The sequence below is a fragment of the Meriones unguiculatus genome, chromosome 7 (genome assembly GCF_030254825.1).
Source record: "Meriones unguiculatus strain TT.TT164.6M chromosome 7, Bangor_MerUng_6.1, whole genome shotgun sequence".
Lineage (NCBI taxonomy): Eukaryota > Metazoa > Chordata > Mammalia > Rodentia > Muridae > Meriones > Meriones unguiculatus.
In genome coordinates this window covers 42,529,448-42,552,190 of record NC_083355.1, presented here as the reverse complement: position 1 = coordinate 42,552,190, position 22,743 = coordinate 42,529,448, and the positions used below count along the sequence as shown (strand labels likewise).

At 45.6% G+C, this 22,743-nt stretch overlaps 1 long non-coding RNA gene and 1 other non-coding gene across 2 annotated transcripts; one reads left to right on the top strand and one right to left on the bottom strand.

The window, feature by feature from the left end:
* Positions 1-3,059: 3,059 nt before the first annotated feature.
* Positions 3,060-3,166, top strand: LOC132655713 (U6 spliceosomal RNA). Its single transcript, XR_009593497.1, has one exon. It is a non-coding gene; the product is annotated as a U6 spliceosomal RNA (small nuclear RNA).
* A 7,001-nt stretch (positions 3,167-10,167) lies between these two features.
* On the bottom strand, positions 10,168-12,555 carry LOC132655407 (uncharacterized). Its single transcript, XR_009593220.1, has 3 exons — positions 12,236-12,555; positions 11,519-11,954; positions 10,168-11,125 (listed from the first exon to the last, which is right to left on the bottom strand). It is a non-coding gene; the product is annotated as an uncharacterized LOC132655407 (long non-coding RNA).
* Positions 12,556-22,743: the final 10,188 nt, after the last annotated feature.

Genomic DNA, 22,743 nt, shown 5'->3' with positions numbered 1-22,743 from the left:
TTCACGCCGTATTCACAATGATCCCTCTAGACCACTAGCCTAGAAATCTGACCAACCTCCAGGTGTTTGCCGCTGTACAAAGGCCAAGAAATGTTCAAAATAAGTCCGCGTTTGCGCTTTCCTTGTATTTCAACTCGCTGTGCTTCCAGGGAAGAATCTGGTTGTTTGGGGGGTAGAACCGCCGGCTGGCTTCACACAAAGGGCTCTGAGAGACAGCTCTGTGGCTACAAGCATTGGCTGTTCTTCCAGAGGTCTCAGGTTTGAGTTTCCCAGCACCCACATGGAGGCCTGTAACTCTGGCTCTAAGGAATCGCGCCCTTTTTCGGTCTCCAAAGGCACCAGGCACACATGTGATGCACAGACAAAAAAATCAGGAGCAGACTCTTCATACACTCAGATAACATGTATGACAATGCTCTGAACAAAAGGGTTCGAATAGGGACTGGGAAGGTGATTTAGTGGTTAAGAGCAGCTGCTGCTCTTGCAGAGGTCCTAGGTTCAGTTTCCACACAGATGGGACTCAAAACCGTCTCCAACTCCAGCTCCTGGGGCATAGACACCCTCTCCCCATCCCTGAGTGCACCACAAACCCACAAGGCACACACACATACATGCCAGCAAAGCCCTGGCCCACATAACATATAATAAACAGATACTCTAAGCTATTCACAGTCACATTAACTTCCGTCCTGGATCGCGTTCCCCTGCAGGTCAGGTTGTACGACAATCTTGCTAAGTGCTTCCCTGGAGTCACGCTTCCGGACTCCCTTCTGTCCCCTCTGCTCTGCAACCATTGTCCAGGCTCTCTCTGCTTCCCTTCCCTGCCTGGAAATGAGGAGGGTAACAGTGTCTATCAGAGGGCTTTGGTGCGGATGAAATAAACTGAAATCTGTAAAGCGTACAGAGCAGTTTCTGGCTTTAGGCACGAATATCTTTACTATGTCACCGTCTACTTCCAGACACAGTGTGCTGCTGGGAACAGACAAGGCATCTGTCCTCAAAGAATTTACAGTCTCAAGCCGAGTGTGGTGATGCACACCTTTAATCCCAGCACTCAGGAGGCAGAGGCAGGTGGATCTCTGTGAGTTCAAAGGCCAGCCTGGTCTACAGAGAGAGTTCCAGGACAGCCAGAGCTACACAGAGAAACCCTGTCCGGGAGGAAAAAAAAAAAAAACTAATAAAATAAAACAATTCACAGTCTGATACTGTCATGCTAGAGAAGAAAACCAGCAGTAATCGGTAACGTGACCACTGCTTCTCTGTAAGAAACTGCCTTCAGGGATACCTAAGTTTCCCCCAAACAGATCAACGCTTCATGTGTCACTTAGGCATTCTGACTCACAAAAAGCAAACTCACTCCTCTCAGCTCAGCAATATTATTCTAAAGATGTACATTCCAGAAATTCAGGGACCAGACCAGAGAAGCAAGACACAACATTTTGGATTTTTTTAAATTTTATTTTAATGCTTAATCATTAGCATGACTTAGCTGTTTTCTTCCAGGCTGGGCCTCTTTTAACATTATCAAGTGCTTCCTTCCTTTAAAATTAAAAATGTTTGCTCTTTTAATTTTTTTTTTTTTCTGTGCTGGGGGTTATACCTAGAGTCTCACATTGGTTAAGTAATATTCTGCAACTGAGTTTATTTTATAGTCTTTTGTTTGTTTGTACCTTTTCTTTTATTTCTTTTTTTTTTTTGGGGGGGGAGTACCCAGTTTAGAGTTTTTCTTTAGCTAAAAATCTTAGCTCTTGTTCTCATCCTTAACATTGTCTTCTTACTTGCTGCTATGCTTGCTTTCTCTTGGCAGTGCTGGGGGTGGGGGCTCTGCTCTCCAGTGCTGAGCAGGCACTCTCCTGCTGTGCTGTGTCCCTGCCCTCTCCTCTTTCAGTTTTTGGACTTTAGAGAGCAAAAGAGAATAAGCCTGGGCCTGGTGGCTCCTGCCTATAACCCCAGCACTTGGGAGGTTGAGGCAGGAGGCTACAAATTCAAGGCAAAGCTGTTATCACATAGTGAGCTTGTGCTGGCCAGTTTTCACGTCAACTCGACACAGACTAGAGTGTCACCAGATTGGCCTGTGGGCAAACCTGTGGTACTGCTTTGTTTTGTTTTTTGAGACACAGTGTTTCTGTGTAGCCTTGGCTGTACTGGACCAGGCTGGCCTCAGACTCACAGAGATCCACCTCCTCTGCCTCCGTGAGTGCTGGGATCAAAGGTGTGGACCACGATGCCTGGCGCCTGTGCTGCATTTCTTGATTGATGGTGTGAGAGGGCCCGACCCTCACACATCACGGTGAAATCCAGCCTCAGGAAACAAAACAGAAAAAGCCAAGTGAAGGCCAACTGTGGTCTCTCCTTTATCCCAGCCTGGGAGGCAGCTACTGGCAGGTCTCTATTAACCTGAGGCCAGCCTGAAACATACAGAAAGTTCAAGACTGGCCAGAAAAGGTACAAGGTGAGACCCTATCTCAAAACCACAAAACCCAGGTGTGGTGGCGTATGCCTGCAATCCCAGTGCTTGGGAGGTGGAGGAAGGAAGATCAGGAGTTCAAGGCCAAATGCAAGTTCACATAGCAAGTCTGAGGCCAGCCAGAACTACAAGAACCTGCTCTTTCTACTCCGTGAATAGTGTAAGTCAATAGGCAGGTTCTGGATGGCCTGGGACTAGTAACTGTGGCCATCCCTAAACCGCGCGGAGTGCCAATCACAGTACACAGTATTAGCTCACTAATCCTCTTAAAGGCGCTTATGAAGTAGAAATAACAAAACTTAAGTGTTGTTGTTGCTTCAATGCAGTGGTTCTCAACTCTCCTAATGCTTTGACCCTTTAATACATTTCCTCATGTTGCGATGACCCCCAACCATAAAACTACTTCATTGTTACCTCATAGCTATAATTTTGCTACTGGTATGAATTGTAATGTAAGTTTATGATATGCAGGGTATCTGACATTAGAATCCTGTGGGTGTAATGGACCCACAGATTTAAGACTGATGTTTTTTTTTAAGAGAGTCTTGTAGGCTGGCTGGTGAGATGGCTCAGTGGTTAAGAACACTAGCTGGTGCTCGCTTCGGCAGCACATATACTAAAATTGGAACGATACAGAGAAGATTAGCATGGCCCCTGCGCAAGGATGACACTCAAATTCGTGAAGCGTTCCATATTTTTAAATATATCTGGGCACAGGGTCTTTTCTGAGATTGACATTCAACCAAGGACCATGTATGGATATAACCTAGAACCTCCACTCAGATGTAGCCTGTGGTAGCTCAGTAACCAATTGGTTTCCCAAAGTGAGGGGAACAGGGACTATTTCTAACAGGAACTCAATGACTGGCTCTTTGGTCTCCCCACCCCCGAAGGGAGGAGCAGTCCTGTTAGGCCACAGAGGAGGGCTTTGCAGCCAGTCCTGAAGATACCTGATAAAACAGGATCAGATGAATGGGGAGGAGGTCCCCCCCATCAGTGGACTTGGAAAGGGGCACAGTGGAGATGAGGGAGGGAGGGAGGGACTGGGAGGGAATGAGGGATGGGACACGGCTGGGATACAGAGTTAATAAAATGTAACTGATAAAAAAATAATAAAATAAAATAAAAAAAAAGAACAGTAGCTGTTTGTTCTAGAGGTCCTAAGTTCAATTCCCAACAACTATGATGACTCACAACCATGCATAGAGGGATCTGATGCCCTATTCTGTCATGTAGGTGTACACGCAGACAGAGCACTTCCACCTTAAGAAACAAAACAAACATCAGGAGAGTTTTGTTATGAAGCCCACGCTCTTGGGAAACCTGTAATCCTTATGCTTCAGCCTCCCAAGTGCTAAGACTCCAGGTTTATGTTACCATGTCTGGATAATCACTTTTTTGTTTTGTTTTGTTTGTTTGTTTGTTTTGTTTGTTTTGTTTGTTTGCAATAGGGTTTCGTTGGGTAGCTCTGGCTGTCCTGAAATTTGCTTTGAAGACCGTGTTATGAGAGATCCATCTGCCCCTACTGAGATTAAAAGCACGTGCTACCACGCCTGGCTGAAAACATTTTCGGAATAGCAGGTTGTTTTAAAAGCAGTGGAAGGCGGCCGTGGAGCTTTCTTACTTAGACTCCCCTACTAAGACATAGACTAGATAGGAATTGCTGATGGATACAGTGTGGCAGCATGGGATGACTCACTGGCTTCCGATTGGCTGGCCCCAACACCCAGCTTTTTCCACCATGCTACTTCTGGAGCAGAGGGCAAGAGGAAGAAATCAGGAGGGAAGACCAAGGGAGATGGGGAGAGTGTTGTGTGCCCTTTTCACCAGTTCAGGTTGTTCTCTGGAGCCTTTAAGAAGCTACTGGAAGTGTGTGAGCCAGAAATATGTCGGACAGATACATTTGTTAGCAAATTCAAGACTTACTCCTCCTTAACACTCAGAATTCCTCCAGGGCTGATTAGCCTGTTTGGGAGGGTGACAACGCTCCAATCTTTTCCTATTCTACCCTCTAGTGGTAAGAAGGGAAACAGCTATTTTAGTAACCTCCAGTGGGAAGGGTTTTGTTTCTTTGCTGCTTTGTTTCTTTGTTTCCATTCGTTTTTCAAGACAGGGTTTCCCTGTGGACCTTCACTCCGTTTGTTTGTTTGCGTTCTTTTTCAGTCTTGAGGTGAAGGGGCTGGAGAGATGCTCAGTGTTTCTTCGCATCCAAATTCTAGTTTTCAAGGACTGGATGCTTTCACCTGATCTTTCCAGGCACCAGGCACGCAAAACATTCATACACATAAAATAAACACATCTGAAATACAGATATAAATATGAAATATGATACCTGCTTGCCTCTCAACTTGTAATCCATTTCTTTATTCTCTCTCTCTCTCTCTGTGATAGGAGAATTTCTAAGATTTGTTTATTTTTCTACCATGCGGTCCTGGAGATGAACCACCTGAAACATTTCCTTAACCTTGATTTGGATTTGTTTTTGAGACTTTGAGACACTGTGTCTCAAGCAGACAAAGCTGACCTCAAACTCACTATGTGGCCAAGGCTAACCCTGAACTCAGCTGAGACCACATGTTCATTCCAGGATCTCTCCCAGCCCCTGGGCACACACTCACCTACGTGTTTCTCACCCTCACCTCCAGGCTACCCCTTCCCACTATCACAATCTTGGACGCTTTCCCATGGCTAGACCATGCAGAGCTCTCAGCCGGCAGCCATGAGCAGTCAGCAAAGGCTGACTCTGCTGCCCCCGTGTGGTGACGTGGCGGAGTGCATATGTCTCTTGGAACCATTTCTTCCCGGAAAGTTCGTTAAACTTGGTGTTTTAGCGGCTGTCACCTGCTTCCCGCTACGTCGGAGTTGTAAAAGGACAGTGCTCCCCTTGGCTCAAGTCTAAAGAATGTGGAGAAAGGAAAGTCAAGAGCCGGTTCCGGGTCGATGGCTCAGAGCCCTTTCTTCTCTTGCAGGGGACCTGGGTTTCGTTCCCAGTACCCACGTGGTCATTCTCGACGGGCCATTAGGCTAGTTGCACTGGACTCTTCTGACCTCGGTAGACGACAGGTGTACACGTGGTATACATATATACAAACGCTCACAAAATACAAATAAAATCTTTTTTAGATTTCACAAAACCGCAAGAGCCTCTCCCCGGCTCTCCCTTTCCCACCACGAATTCATCATGGTTGACCTTACCACCGCCTGGGGGGAGCAACAGGCTCACAGCAGCTTTGAGAAGGGCAGCTCTGCAGGAGCATTTTTCCAGGTTTTATCTGAAGAGAATCCTCCCTCCCCCGAATGTTCGCCCTCAGCCCCTTGCCCCAAAGTCCTTGTGTTTCTGAGACTGAGCTCTGGTGATGCCCACCACGGTAGGGATAAAGTTAATCCACGTTTGTCAGAGCTGGCAAGACGGCTCAGGGGGCAAAGCACCACGGCCTGCAGTTAGAGCCCTGGAACCCTCAGAGAGGGAGAAAACTGGCTCCTGAAAAGTTGTCCTCTGACGTTCACCGGCGAACAGAGGCACACGCTTGTAAGACAAGCATGCTGATAATACACAGAATAAATTTTAGAAAGGATTCTATGTTGGCTGGGGGTGGGGTGGGGTGGGGGAATGGATCTTTTCTCATAACCCCAGTCGATTTAAACACCTTATGGCCGTGTTCCTCTGGTATCCTCACCAGTGCTGAAGGAGCTGGGCCCCAAGTTCCTTCACTCCTGGCTCAGCGCTCAGGGATAAGGTGGCCCTTCAACTTTTCAGCTGTCTCTTCTGCCCCTAACAAGGGAGATTTTGTGACTAACACTGATTGTTTTTTTTTTTCTGATCCGGCGCACATACGCCGCCTACGCTGAGTTTACTCCCGAAGTTCTCTCTAAGGCCAGAGGTTTCCAATAGAGCCTTTCCCCGGTCCAAGCTTACTGCTCACCCAGGACTTTGTGACGGAAATAATCCTGCTTGCTGGAGCAGAGCTGCACACCAGTGCTGCGATGACAGTGCCATGGGCGGGAGGGAACTGTCTGTCTGGAGCTGTCTGTAACTGAGCGGTTGGTCTAAAGGCTGCTTAGACTCAGGGCCGATGTGGTTAGAGCTGGTTCCTCCACGTTACAGATGAGGAAAACAGGACTCAAGACCTTAGTTAAAGGATTTCACCAAGGCCTTAGCGAAGCGTACGGTCAGAGTTGTAGTTTTCTGCAAGGCATTATACTACACTTTGCAATAAAGCACCCACAGACCAGGGGTGGATGACGTAACTCGGGGGTAGAGTGCTTTCCTGGCATATGCAGAGGCCCTGGGTTCAGTCCAGTCCACTAATACCAGGGTGCTGTGCCAGGACTGGGAGCTATAGATAGAAGGCCTAAGAATCTCAGGCTGGCGACAATAAGCATGTAAATATGTTTGTATATGTGTATTCCTGCTTGTTCGGATTACATACACACACCTGGGGACAATTACACAGACAGCTCTTTGATTTTGGAAATTCCTTAATTTTTAATTTTATTTGTTTGTTTTGTTTCTTTAGAGACAGGGTGTCTGTGTTTAACAGCCCTGCCTGTCCTGGACTCCCTTTGTAGATCTGGCTAGCCTCGCAGAGATCCACCTGCCTCTGTCTCCTAGAGTGCTGGGATCACAGGCAGGCAGCACCACTCCTGGCTGAAATTCCTTAAGTCTTTTTTTTTTTTTTTTTTTTTTTGCTGTTGTTTTTAATTTGAGACAGGGTTTCTCTGTGTAGTCCTGGCTGTCCCGGAACTCCCTCTGTAGAACAGGCAAGCCTTGAACTCAGAGGCGTGCCTGCCTCTGCCTCCTGAGCACTTGGGTTAAAGGCGTGTGGCACCACACCTGCCTTCAGTGCCTCTTGAAAGTAAAATTTGCCAGGCTGTAGTTTCAGCATCAGGGAGACCAAGGCACAGGAGCGGAAAGCTCAAGGCCAGTCTGACCGACATGAGGCCCTGTCTCAGAAAAGAAGCTTACTTATCTAAGTTACGTATCTATTGCTGTGAAGAAACACCATGACCGATTTATAAAAGCAAAGCGTTAAGTTGGGTGCCCGCTTACAATTTCAGAGGGTGAGTCCACAGTCATCATGGCAGAGAGCATGCCAGGATTCAGGGTTGGTACTGGGACAGTAGCTGACGGCGTACGTGTTGACATAGAAATCAAGAGGCAGAGAGAGAGAGAGACTGGCGTGGAAACTTCAACGTTCACCCCTTTAACATAAAGTAACTGTTATGTTCTTTTTTAAAAAAAGATTTATATATAAAAAATATATATATATATGTATAGCATTTATTTATTATTTATTGGAGGATTCATGATAATGACAGGGGTAAGCAAACCAGGGCACAACTTGTGAATCTCAGTCTTCTCTTTCCACTACCTAGATCCCAGAGATTAAACTCAGGTCCTCACACTTGGCAAAGGCCCCTTTACAAGCTGAGCCATCTGGCCAGCCTCAGCATCCCCATTCTTTTCTTTTCATGAGTGCTCTCTCTGCATGTACACATGCAGGCCAGAAGAGGGCACCAGATCACATTATAGATGGTTGTGAGCCACCATGTGGTTGCTGGGAATTGAACTCAGGACCTCTGAAAGAGCAGTCAGTGCTCTTGATGGCTGAGCCGTCTCTCCAGCCCTAGATTTAGCTATTTTATTCCATGTGTTTGATTGTTTTGCTTGTCTATCTGTGCCTGGTGGTCAGGACATGGAGTTGTAGGCCGCTGTGAGCTGCCATATGGGTGCTGGGAGACTGATCCAGGTCCTCTGCAGGAACAAGCTCCCTTAACAACTGAGCCATCTTTCTAGTCCTGTCATAGTATTTCTAGAATGTGTTCCTATGATCAATATTACCGAGAGTGTTTTTGTTTTTTTAAAGATTTATTACATATAGTGTTCTGCCTGCATGTACTCTTGCAGAAAAGGGCACAGAGCACACACAAACTCAGATGTGTTGGTACACATCTTTAATCCCAGCACTTGGGAGGTGGAGACAGGCAGAATTCTAATCTCTGAGTTCCAGGTCAGCCTGGTCTACAGAGTGAGTTCAAGGACAACAGGGTTACACAGAGAAACCCTGTCTCAAAAAAGCCAAAAAAAGAAAGGAAGAACTAGTATTAGAACCCTAAAGTCAAAAAGATCCAAAACACTTTAATCCTGGCAGTCAGGAGGCAGAGGCAGGAGGATCTTTGAGTTAAAAACCAGCCTGGTTGGAGCTAGAGGTTGAGAGCACTGGCTGTTCTTCCAGAGGTCCTGAGTTCAATTCCCAGCAACCACATGGTGGCTCACAACCATCTATACTGGGATCGAATGCCCTCTTCCGGCCTGCTGACTCCGTATGCACATTGAGCACTCATATTCATAAAATAAAGAAATCTAAATCTAACCCCATCCCCACAAAAACCTAGCCTGGTCTGCATAACGGGTTCCAGGAAAGCAAGGGTTACAATGTAAGATTCTCTTTTTAAAATGAAAACAAAGTCCTTACCCTTTTCACCAATCTGCTCTCTACTTTTAATTTCCTTCAGTAATCACTTAGTAGAAGCAAGATTTCCTTAAAAGAAAAAAAAATTATTTTTTTATACAGTACTCTGCCTGCATGTATGCCTACACACCAGAAGAGGGCACCAGAAGAGGGCACCAGATCTCATTATAGATGGTCATGACCTACCACGCTGTTTCTAGGAATTGAATTCAGGACCTTTGGAAGAGCAGCCAGTGCTCTGAACCTCTGAGCCATCTCTCCAGCCCTAGAAGCAAGTGTAAGCCAAATAACCCCTTGTTCCTGGCGAAACCCTAAGACAGCAGACAACTGTTGTACCGAATGCTGCATCCCATGGCTCAACATCTCCGTCCCCGGACCTTGATGAAACCCTCAGTGCTGTGGCCTCTACCTTCAAATACAGTCACTTTTTTCTTCTTTTTAGTTTTTAGTTTTGTTTTTGTTTTCTGAGACAGGTTTTCTCTGTGCAGCTCTGGCTCCCCTGAAACTCACTCTGTAGGCCAGGATGACCTTGAATCCACAGAGATCCACCTGCTTCTGCCCCCAGAGCTCTGGAACCACAGAGTGTGCGCCCAGGCTTACACTCCCTCTTTACGCTGCTAGCGTCTATCCCCTTTGGCCATTCTGGTCTCCCTTCAGTTCCTGGGATGTTCAAATTGCCACCCATCCTCCTGCATTGTGTGTGCATGGAGCTTGACACCGATGTTTTCACTCTGCCTTCTTCTCTTTTCTTTTTTTGAGACGGGGTTTCTCTGTGTAGCCTTGGCTGTTCTGGACTCGCTTTGTAGACCAGGCTGGCCTCGAGTTCACAGAGATCCTCCTGCCTCTGCCTCCCTGAGTGCCAGGATCACAGGTGTGTGCCACCCACCACGCCAGGCTTTCTCTACCTTATTTTCGAAGCTTGGATAGGCCAGCTGGCCAGTGAGCTGGAGAGAGTCACCCATCTCTGCTTCCCCCCTTCTCCCAGGGCTGGGGTCGCAGACTCTCCACCCACAGCCCAGCAGCCCTTCTGCCGTATCTTCCCGTATCTTCCCACGTGCTAGCATCACAACCGTGCAGCGCCACACCCCGCTTTACCCTGGCTCTTTAAGTAAGAAGTTCCTGCAGAACAGATAAAACCTGGGAGAGCTGTCTTCACAGAGGAATAATGGTAGTGATATGTTAGCTTTATTGAACTGAATAAAGACTGAATTTGGCTATAGTGCTTTCTTTTTTATAATTTATTTAATTTTATTTTATGTGCATTGGTGTAAGGGCCACCTGAAACTGGAGTTACAGACAGCTGTGAGCCGCCATGTGGGGACTGCTTCTGAACTCTGGTCCTTTGGAAGAGCAGACAGTGCTCTTTAACCACTGAGCCATCTCTAGCCCTGGCTATAGCACTTTCAAGTTTTATTATGGGCACAGGAAGAAGTGTTCCTTTAAGTTTCTCTCCTACTATACCGTAAGAGATATATTGTTGACAATGACTTTGTTCCTAAGCTTTGCTCTCTGTAAGAAATCCAGGAAGGGTGATGATTTTCCTCAAGTAACCAGGCTGTTCTTGCTTTGAACACAGCATCTTGTTGTAATTGATCACTTTCTGGTCATTTTATTGGTGGCCAAGGAGCTGGCAAAGTTCTTTCTTCCTTCCTTAGTGAGTCTGGAATTTCATGGCATGCTTGTGAGATGCCCTTGTTCTTCAGCCTTTTCTACCTCTATGCTTCCTCTCCTTTACCTTTCTAATATTGTTTGTCTTGCTATTTATTTTTGCAACTTTTAAAGCCACCTGGAGGTTTTCTTCTTTGCAAGAAGAAAAACATATTCTCCAATGAATGAATTATTTCAGGTAAAAATAAGGCAAGGCCAGGCAGGTAGCTCAGTGATACAATTCATAGTTAGCATTCAGGAGGTTCTGGGTTCAATTCCCTGGACAAAACCAATGAAACAGAAAAACAAAATGAAACACAAACCACCACCACCAACAAAAAACATTCTGGGAATCTCTATCAAAGGCAGAACTAGTAATTTTTTAATTAAAAAATTATTTTAGCAGGTTGGTGGTGGTGCACATGACTTTAATCCCAGCACTCAGGAGACAGAAGAGCGCAGATCTCTATGAGTTCAAGACCAGCCTGGTCTACAGATCAAGTTCCAGGTTAGCCAGGGCCATACAGAGAAAACCTGTCTGGAAAGAAAAAAAAAAAAAAAAAAAACTGAAAGGAAGTCAAGGGTTAAATATAATTTGTATGTTGACTTATGACTAGCAGTCTATTCATTTGAAGTAACATTTACAAAGTGTTTGCTACTTGGCAGATACTGTTTGAAGTGTTGGGAGTGTAAAAATAAAGCAGAATAAAGTCTATTTCTATTGGCCAGGAAGAATTTGGCAGGTAGAGCAAACAGTGCATAGAAGTAAGCAATGAACAACAAAAGTCACTGGGTGGGAGGGGCCGAGGGAAGGGGCTACAGCTGGGATACAAAGTGAATAAACTGTAATAATTTTAAAAAAATAAATTAATTTAAAGAAAAGTCGTTGGGTGACTAAGAACCACGCGCAGGGATGGGGAGCCGGGCTCACAGTTATGTGCTCCAAGACAATGACCCAAATCTGTCCTCAGGAGTGCAGCTTCCATCGCCGAGTACAGAGATCCTCCTGCCATCCCAGCACCATCGGGACAGGTATCGGCTTTTCATCGCTGCCTCTGTCACTCAGTAATCCCTTCCTCCTCACAGGGGTCTGTCCGTCCCACCGGATTTCTCTCGCTTAAGTTGCTCGCTCCTAGCAAAGAATCAGGCCCACAGTCGCGGCACTTGGGAAGCAGAGGCAGGAAGATCATTGAATTGCAAGCCGCCCTGGTTACAGAGCGAGACTCTGTGCACAAAACCACCGCTGGGCAGCCATCTGCAGGTGTGCCGGGGCGCCGTGCCCACTCCCCGCTTTACGCCGAAGGAGCGCTGGAATCCGGGAAGAGGCTTCTCACACTCGCTTTCCCGAGGCCACCACAAGGTCTGCCCTGGAGAGGGGGAGCGTGGGGTGACCAGAGGTGAGAAAAGTAAGCAGAGACCAACAAACCATCCGGGGTTTACGGAAGAAAGGAAGGAAGGAAGGAAGGAAGGGAGGGAGGGAGGGAGGGAGGGAGGGAGGGAGGGAGGGAGGGAGGGAGGGAAGGAAGGAAGGAAGGAAGGAAGGAAGGAAGGAAGGAAGGAAGGAAGGAAGGAAGGAAGGAAGGAAGGAAGGAAGGAAGGAAGGAAGGAAGGAAGGAAGGAAGGAAGAAGGGAGGGAAGGGGCTTATACCTGGGGACGAGCGGATCTGTGTTTTAAAAGGATGATTGTAATGACCGCTGCCATGCGCAGTGAGGAGGCACGAGCAGAGGAGGCGAGGCTAGGCGTGCTGGGGCGGAGTCCGGGCTGTCCACATCTTGCTCAGTGCTTTACCACTGAACCACACTCTCATCTCTTCTTGCTTTTATTTCTTCCCTACTCACTGACCACACTACAGCCATTGTAGTCCTCAAGCCATAAAGCGGATCACGTTTCTTTCCTGCTTAAAAACTTTTAACGTCCTCTGCGGCTTTAAAACAAAATCTGAGCTTCCGCCTTCGTGACTGAGTGAGCCTTTCTCTTCCTCCCCAATCACTCCACGTCCCATGCCCCTCCCCACTTATTTCCTTCAGCAATCAAGGCCTCTTTATTCATGCTATACTCTATTTTTCCTTCACATTTTTGAACATTTTTCCGGGGATACACTCCGTTACTTTGTTGTTTAGCTTATTGTTTTTCAATTGTTTTGTTGTTGCTGTTGGGCGGCTGTGTGGCTATGCCTGCGGAGCACAGAGGACAACTTTGCCGGCTTGGCCTCCCCTTCCACTTTTACTTGGGCTCCGGAGCTGGACAACTTTGCCGGCTTGGCCTCCCCTTCCACTTTTACTTGGGCTCCGGGGCTAGAGCTCATGTTGCAAACTGTAGATAGCAAATGCCTTTACCCATTGAGCCATCTCGTTGGTTTCCACGATTTTTTTGTTTGGTTGGTTTTGTTTTTGGAGACAAAGTTTCTCCGTGGAGCCCTGGCTGTCCTGGACTTGCTTAGTAGACCAGGCTGGCCTCAAACTCACAGAGATCCGCCTGCCTCTGCCTCCCAGAGTGCTGGAATTAAAGGCCTGTGCCACTGCGCCTGGCTGCTTTCCATGCTTTTATTATTTATTTTTTATTTGTTTAGAAAAAAAATTTTTTTGAGAAGGGTGTCTCCAACTCCTAGGCTCAAACGTTCCTCCACCTCAGCTTCCTGGGTCCTTGAGTCAGCGTCCTCTGTATGGTGGGTGTAGTCAAGATGACCTTAAACTTCTAGGTTAGAGGACATTCCGGGACAGTAGAGATGGCTCAGTGGTTAAGCACACTGGCTGCTCTTGAAGAGGACTGGGGTTTGATTCCTAGCACCCACATGACTGCTCACCACCATCTGTAACTACAGGTCCAGAGGATCTGACACTTTATAACTTCCTTGGGCACCAGGCATGCACATAGCAAAACACTCAAACACATAAGATAAATAAATAGATGGATAGATGGACGGATAGATAGGTAGATAGATAGATAGATAGATAGATAAATGGTTCTTTAAGACTTCTGATCCACCCTGGCAAGGTGGCTCATGCCTGTAATCCTAGCACTCTGGGAGGCAGAGGCAGGTGGATCTCTGAGTTTGAGGCAAGCCTGGTCTACAAATCGAGTCCAGGACAGCTAGGGCTACACAGAGAAACCCTATCTTGGGGGTTTCACATGCTTAGGTTTTACATAGTGCTGAGGACCAAATCCAGGGTTTCATGCATGCTAGGCAAGTACTTAGCTATCTCCACTACAATCTCAACATTTTCAGGTTTTTTATAATAAAGGTTTCAGCTTATATGACTCACTCAAAGAGGCAATCCTTTTACACAGCGTTTCCCAGCACAGAGTGACTTTACTTCCCAGCCTTCTGACATTTCTAAAAACTGTGTTTTTTCATTGTCATGATGAAAAAGATTGTAGGTTACCGGCAGACAGAATCTAGGGATGTTCCTGAACACTCAACAACGGGGCATCCTCATCTAAGAAGGAACTGCCCAAGGGGCTAGCAAGGTGGCTCATTTGGGTAAAGGTACTTACCAGCAAACCTGATGACCTCAGTTCAATCCCTGGGATCACACGGTAGGAGAAAACTGACCCCTGTAAGTGTACAGGCATTCGTGTGTACACACACACACACACACACACACACACACACACACACAATGCATGTATATGTACATATATGCACATATCTATGTATACCCTCATATGTATGCATCATACCATATTTGCCTTTGATCCCAGCATTCGGGAAGCAGAGGCAGGTGGATCCTGAGTTTGAGTCCAGTCTGATCTAGCAGCCAGACTAGCCAGAGCTACCTACAGAAATGTTTTTCCAAATTACAAAAGAAAATGCCAGGCATGGTGGCACATGCTTTTAATCCCAGCACTTGGGAGGCAGAAGCAGGTGGATCGTCATGAGTTCGAGGTCAACCTGGTCTACAGAGTGAGACCAGGTCAGCCAGAATTATTACACAGTGAAACCCTGCCTCAAAAAACAAAAACAAAACTGTTGTAAGTGGTTATTAATATTTACTATTGGTTTATCTTCTAGTAAAGCCTGCTGCTAATCTTAAACAGCTGTATAACCAAATCACCACACAGAGACTAGGTTTTTAGTTAACCTAGAACACGATGCTGGGCAATATTTACTGCCTCCTAAACCTCCAAGCCCTCAGTTTCCTAACATTTAGATTTCCCACATTATAGTTGCTTTTTGTGAAATCTTAGGTCTGGTTCATGCTCCAAGTCCTCCAAGCTCTCTCCTCCAGCTCTCTCTCCTAGCTCTCCTCTAGCCCCTTCTCCTCCCACTCATCTCCTGTCCTCTAGCTCCTCCCCTCTTTCCTGTCCTCTGGCTCCTCCCTGCTCAACATTGTGTCTAGTTGCTTTATTTTGTCCTGTTTACACAAGAGTTGAGACAGGATGCTTAGAATGAGTATCACAATGCAATATCCGGATTGAAACCAGAGAGTTGGGGGTGGGGGAGAAATCAGTATTTGAATGAACAAGGGTAAGGTGTATACATAAAAATATATATATATATATATACCAACACAAAACAAAAAAACAAAAGAAATAACTATGAACCATTCAGGGCAAGACGTGAATACTGCACGGGCTGGGAAACGCTGTAAGTAATTCTTCGACTAACACTCTACAGAGAACGACCCTCTAATATATTGCTACACGTATTTCTTTAAAAGCGCTTCTCATAATGTGAATTTATCTTATTTTTAAACTTACCAAGTCTCTGCTTATCTCAGTAAAATATGTTATGAGTGTATGTCTGTTTGCCTCTGTTTATGCGTGTGCCTCTGTAGAGCCAAGTTTCTCTGCAGCAACCTGGAGTCCAGCCAGGCCTGGAATTTGTGACCCTATTGTCTCAGCCTCCTAAGAAGCCAAAAACCTTTGTCACCAGACTGGGTTCAAGTCAATCTTTTTTTTTTTCTTTCCAAAACAGGGTTTCTCTCTGTAGACAGGCTGGCCTTGAACTCAGAGATCCACCTACCTCTGCTTCTGGAGAACTAGGATTAAAATCATGTGCCACACCTGTGTATTTTATGCCTTTTTTTGTTTGTTTGTTTATGTTTTTGAAGACAGGGTTTCCTTGTTTTAACTCTGGCTGTCCTGGAACTCACTCTGTAGACCAGTCTGGCCTCAAATTCACAGAGATCTGCCTGCCTCTGCCTCTGCCTCTGCCTCTGCCTCTGCCCCCTGAGTAGTCAAGATTCTTATTTGTCTTTTTGCTAATGAATGACTAGATGTGTTTCATGTACTTATAACTATTCAACATACTTTCCTTATCAAAACTTTATTTTAAAAATTAATGTAATCCATTTCTGGCAAAGCTTTTTTTTTAACTTTTCAACAAAACATTTTTTTTAAATCATTACTTAAAGCAATACTTTTGGAGCACCAACTATTTGCCAATCAATGAGCTAGATGCTGGGAATATAATAAGGAACAAGAAATGATTCTTGAGGGCCAGTAAGATGGCTTAGAGGGCAAAGGGGCTCGCCACCAAGAATGATGATCTGAGCTTCATCCCCAGAAAGCACACAGTGGAAGGAGGGAATGACTCCACAGCTGTCCTTTGATCTCCAGATGCACTGTGAAAGGCAATGAGAACATTTGTACACACGCAAATAAATGATATGATATAATATAATATAATAAAAAGGAGAAGGTGGAGGAAGAGAGCTGTCTCTTGATTTCGAAGTGCTTCTCTTGTAGGTCACATTTTGGTTGGGAAGGTACACAGCCATTTCTACTCTGGAGCACAGCAGGAAACGAAGAAGAGGTCTTTGCTTTGTCTGTTCTGGGGGAGGGATGAGAAGGAAGGATGCAGGTAAACAACTAGAGTTGCCAGAAAAGAAGAAAGCTAAGAAAAGCAGGACCTCTGCCAGCAGTGGAAATCAAGAAGACTTGGAAGAGGGGTGGCCTGACTTCAGACCTGCAGGGAGATAGGTGAGAGTTGGATAAATGTGGAGACAAGGGGAGAGGACATTTGAGACAGAGAGGACAGCAAGAGCCAAGCACAGAGTGTGTGTGCCAGGGACACGCAGACTTGCTTGGCTAAGGCACAACGGCCGGTGAGAGTAGACTGGGTCCAAACTGGGTCAGTTGAAGAATAGAAATGACCCAGATGTCCATATTACCCATAATTTAGAGCGGTGTTCCCCTGTGCGCCCAGGAAGGAGGAGTGTGAGGAATCTGGTGACTTAGCAAATTGTTAGCAGGCCAGTATTGTCAAGCGGCAGGAATCTGGGGGGTATCACTGGCTTACCACACCTCTCAGGAGCTCAGGACGACAACACTCCAAGGAAGGACAGAGATCCAGATGCACAATAGGAGCATGCCCTTTCTCGTTCTATAAACAATATGTTGCTAAGTTTTGTTTTCAGGGGGAAGAAGAATCTCAGAAAGGAGTTCTTTCCCTTTGCTCCCAGGTACGGTAGAAATGAGTGACACCAAAAGAAAGGGTAGGGAACAGGAGGGGGGAGCCATAACAGGAGGAACAGCCACTTTGTCTTAAGGAACAAGCTATGCTGAAGAATTCATTTGCAAAACTCCAGTTGCCATAGCAGTTGGTCCCCGCTTTTTCTACCGTCCCTCCTTTAAAAGAAGTAGTTTCCTACATAGACACTGTCTTCTGCATTGCTCTTGAAGATCTGGTACTGTTTCTTTTCACCTCTTTTCTCTTTTTCCTTTCTTCCGTCCAAATCCAGCTTCATATCCAGGAAGACTATGGTGCCGGCCTCAGGAGCAGGACTTTAGGATCAAAGAAGCAGCAGCATCAAGCTTGATCTGAGTTTAAAATCCTAGTTTCTGCCTTCTGAGGCATTATGGCACTTATTTAAGAGAGGAGAAAAGAGATTAAGTGAGGTATAGAGTGGCTTAAAAATAAAATGGGACTCTGGAGAGATGGCTCAGAGGTTAAGAGCACTGGCTACTCTTCTAGAGGTCCCAAGTTCAATTCCCAGCAACCACATGATGGCTCATAACCATCTATAATGAGTTCTGGTGGCCTCTTCTGGTATACAGGAATACATGTAGGAAGAACACTGTATACAAAGTAAATTAATAAATCTTAAATAAATAAATAAATAAATAAGATAGAAGCCCGGTGCAGTGGCACATGCCTGTAATCCCAGCACTCAGGGAGGTAGAGGCAGGGGAATCTCTGTGTGTGTTTGAGGCCAGCTTAGCCTACAAAGCAAGTCCAGGAAAACCAAGGCTACACAGAGAAACCCTGTCTGGAAAAATAAACAAAACAAAAACAACAACAACAATAATAATGGAAGTTGGCTTGCAGGTTATAAACAGTGTAATCAAAATTCTCTGAAATGCAGGGAGGGGAGCAATAATGATTAGGAGTATCAGACCCCCCAGTCCCACTTACTCCTCCCAACAGTCCTAGGGGCAACCCCGTTAGTGTTTACTGGCGTACTTCACGCCAGCTGCTATTCAGACTCTATATTCCCAGCCAATCTCTCACAGCCGAAACTGAAGACTGGACACGGGGTTAACTAACTGAATGCGGGACATGTGCCGGAGCACTGTGCTGAGATCGACGAGTGCTTCCCATGACAAGCGTCTCTGCTTCACTGGGGAGCTGCAGGGAATAACTGAGGTGCTCACGTCTACAGCAGCAGAGCAGGATTCAAAGCAAGGCTTTTGTATTCCGTAGCTCATGAGCTTCAGCGCTTCAAATATAGAAATGGAAGTTCAGGGAGGTTAAAGGACTTGTTCAAGAGCCAGGTGTCGTGGCACAAGCCTGTGATACCAGCACTCTGGAGGCAGAGGCAGGCGGATCTCTGTGAGTTCCAGGCCAGCCAGGTCTACAAATCAGTCAACGATAGCCAAGGATACACGGAGAAAACACTATCTCAACAAACAAACAAAGACTGTTCAAGATGTCACAGCCAGCAGCCACATGCTGGCATCTGAATAGAGGTTTCTCTAAAATACTGATGTTTTGTAATAGAAGTAGTTAAATTGGTTAAATCAGCAGAGAAACACTGCTAAGACCAACAGGTGAAAACTAGATAACGAACAGGATATTTACATGGTCTCAAAATATCTTTCCACAAAATGCTTAATAATTATAAAATGAAAGAAGGTTAGTTTCAAAGTGGCAAAATCTGGCAGGTGCCATTTAATTAGACAGTCAAAGCTAATGGCACAAACTGAAATCATGCATTAATCTAATGAAATGGAGTAAGAAAAACCAGTGGTAATTCTTCAGAACTGCATTAGCTGACCAGTGGTGAGGAATCATCAGATAAACCTAAGAGCAATGTTCTAGCAAAGAAACTGTCTGTAATCTTCAAAAGCATAAGGAAAAGCCTGGAGTGGAGGTGCAAGCCTGTGATATCAATACTTAGGAGTCCCCCCATCTCTCTCTCTCTCCACACACACACATATATGAAATCAAAAGTCAAGAAAGGATTAAGGAAGTACTGTTCTAAATCTAACATCACAACTGAGAGACTGGAACAGCAGTTAAGAACACTTACTGTACAAGAATTTTAATTCAGAACATGGGCTGTTCTGGTAAGAGACCACGTCCAAAGTTCTTCTAAGTCTGTGTGATCCAGCTGGAATACAAACAAGCCTTTAATCCAGGAGACAGAGAAAGCAGATCTGAGTTCAAGACCAGGCTAGTATAGAGCAAGTATCAGGTAAAGGAAAGCTTAGTTCCAGGCGTGGTGGTACACACCTTTAATCCCAAACAATGAAAGTAAAGCTAGTTTGTAGAAGGAAGCACCCATGTTTGCTGGGGTGAGGTAGAATTGAGAAAGATTGTCCTTGCTATAGTGTGACACCCACAGATGAAATGGCTCTTCTTCTGTTAGGTGTGGTCGTGCCTGCTTGTAATGTACCTACACTGCCTCAGCCTGACTTACAGGAAATGGGCCAGAGGGCAAACGGCAACATACCAAAAATGAGGGAATAGAAAGATGGACAAGGGGGTGGAGCTTGTCCCTGATAATCTCATTTACTGCTATATCTGCCAAACCAGTAACGACCCTGTCTCCTGCCTGTAGTTGGTTCTCATCACTCACAGAGTCTGTATTTGCAAATTCCCTTAATGCTTAAATGTACTTGCAACTATAAGATCCCTGGCTGCAGGCCTTCCTCCCTTGCTCACTGTCCCCCACCCAGCAGTGTGCCGAGCACTGGGAGGACTCGGGCTGCAGAGTTGGGATGAGGGGAGACTCATTCTAAATAAAGTCTTCGTTGACTCTACTTACCATGTAGCTCAGTGCCAGAGTATATTTAAGCTAAAGCCATGAAAATCTAGAAACTTCACAATAAAATCCTCAGGCTGAGGATTGGATTTCCCTTGAGAAAGCTTAAATAGACCATTTCTTTGCAAATAACAGTTTACGTCCACAAAAATAGATGACCTAGCTCATGATCATAATTAGCCTTCTGGAACCGAATGACGATCACAAATGAGTGGCTCCTGTTCCCTTCACTTTCCTGATGCTGTGGAGATCTTTTTTTTTTTCCTCAGAACACAATTTTGCTAGTAAACATGCCATGTTTTGTTAATTATCACATTACAAACATATTTATGCAACATCATTAAAAGGGCTAGTGCTTTGCAAGGGAAATAGAATGAGTTTGTTTTGTTTTTCAAGACAGAGTTTTTCTGTGTAATTTTGGGTGTCCTGAAACTCGCTCTATAGACCAGGCTGGCCTCAGATGCAGAGATCCACCTGCCTCTGCCTCCTGAATGCTGGTAGTAAGGGTGTGTCATAACACCACCTGACACAGACAGGACTCTGTCACTAAGTTAAGGTCCTCAGCCCTTTCCTCTAATTTTATTGATTCCTTGGTTGGTTGGTTGATTGATTTTTCAGACAGGGTCTCATGTAGTCCAGATTGGCCCTGAACTCGTGATCTTTCTGCTTCCATCTCCCATGTGCTGGAGTTACAGGCATGCACCATCACTCTTGGCACCTTTTCAGTAACTGTTACCTCTGGGGTTCCAGTTTACATCATTTAACCAGAGAGACAGGGAGAGGGAGTGGGAAAGGGAGGGAGAGGGAAGGAGAAAGGCGAGAGAAGGAGCTATTAGGAGCTATCATTGTGGTGGTTTATACTTGGTTGTCAACTTGACTAGATCTGGAATTAACCCAAGTGGCTAAGTATACTTGGTGTCTGTTTGTTTTGATATTTGGTTTTTCGAGACAGGGTTTCTCTGTGTAGGTTTGGCTGTCCTGGGCTCACTTTGTAGACCAGGCTGGCCTCACAGAAATTCACCTGCCTCTGCCTCCTTGAGTGCTGGGACTACAGGTGTGTGCCACCATGCCCGGCTGGCTAAGTACACTTGTAAGAGATTTGTTTTTTGTTTTTGTTTGTTTGTGTTTTGAGATAGGGTTTCTCTGTGTAGCCTTGGCTGTCCTGAACTTGCTTTGTAGACCAGGCTTGAACTCAGAGATCTGCCTGCCTCAGCCTCCCAGAGTGCTAGGATTGCAGGTGTGCACCACTGCACCCCAGCTGTGAGGATTTTTTTCCTTAATTAAATCATTTTCAATGGAAAGGTTTTAAATATTTATCTTTTATTTTATAGGAGCCCACAGTTGAAAGACTGAACTTTTAAATGATTTGTCTTTATTTTATGTGCATTGCTGTTTTACCTGCCTCTGTGTCTGTGTGAGGGTGTTGGAGCCCCTGGAACTGGAGCTTCATACAGTTGTGAGTTGCCATGTCCTGGGAACTGAATCCACATGGTTCAGTCCTCTGGAAGAGCATCCAGTGTTCTTAACTGCTGACCCATCTCTCTATCTCCAGCCCCTGGGAAGACCCACTTTTTGTTGTTGTTTTGTTTTTTGAGACAGGGTTTCTCTGTGTAGCCTTGGCTGTCCTGGAACCCACTCAGTAGACCAGGCTGGCCTTGAACCCACAGAAATCTGCCTCCTAAGCAGTGGATTAAAGGTGTATGCCAGCACTGCTAGGCTGAAGACCCACTTTTAATCTGGATCTACCTTAAATCTGGGCTACACCTGCTGCCTGCTCGCTCTGGTCTCACTGGCAAGTCCATTCCCTCACTGGCATCACAGCCATCTTCTTTGGGATTCCGGCAAGCGGCAAGCACTGAAGACCAGCTGAGACATCCACCCTCACAGATTGAACAGCTACTGGACTCTTAGACCTTCTGTTGGTAGACCACAGCCTGAAAACCATTCTAATAAATCCTGTGTATGTATGTATGTATTCATTTTGTATGTTCTGTCCCTCTAGAGGGACCTTGAAGTGCTCCTAGCATTCATTTTTAAAAATTAATTTAGAAGCCTGACATGGTGGCACATTCCTGTAATACTAAAACTCAGGAGGCAGAGGCAGGTAGATTTCTGTGAGTTTGAGGCCAGCCTAGTCTATAAAGTGAGTCCAGGACAACCAAGGCTACACATAAAAACCCTGTCTCAAAAAACCAAAAATAAAATAAAACTCTACTTCATTTGAGCTACTTACACCTCTACCTCCTTTCTACCAACCCTAAGTAGGAGAGAGAAGGTTAGTGGGGAGAGGGAGCGCAGACCCATTTATTTTTACCAGTTGTTTATGGTCGATGGGTCTTTGGGGAATATATCAATCTCTATCAACAGCAAACTGCCAGAGACCGCCAGCAGAGTTGAACAGTTCCTGAGTGGGGAGTGAGAATTGAAATAATTAAAGCAAAGTCACACTACACACGGGATCGGGTAAGACTGCCACCTGAGCCACAATTGTTTATCCCACAATTCCTTTTTATTATTTATACAGCGTTCTGCCTGCATGGATGGCCATACACCAGAAGGGGGCACCAGATCTCATCATAGATGGTTGCAAGCCACCTTGTGGTTGCTGGGAACTGAACTCAGACCTTTGGAAGAGCAGCCAATGCTCCCAACCTCTGAGCCATCTCTCCAGCTCCCACAATTCCTTTTTATAGGCAAAGGAAAAACAAGTCACATCAATACAAGAGATAAGTTCGAGGAACTGCCAAACTTGTTTTTGAAAAATTCTTCCCCATAGCAGATATGATCCAAGGTCACACAAAGAAGTTTTAAGGAACTTGGTGAAACATCCTCTTTTCTCTGTCTCAAGGTGAAGGCCAAGGTGAAAAACGTGTTTTTCTGCTGCTTTGTTAAGCAGCTTGACAAACAAGCAGCTCTCCACAGCAAACACAGCTAGCAGTCTCC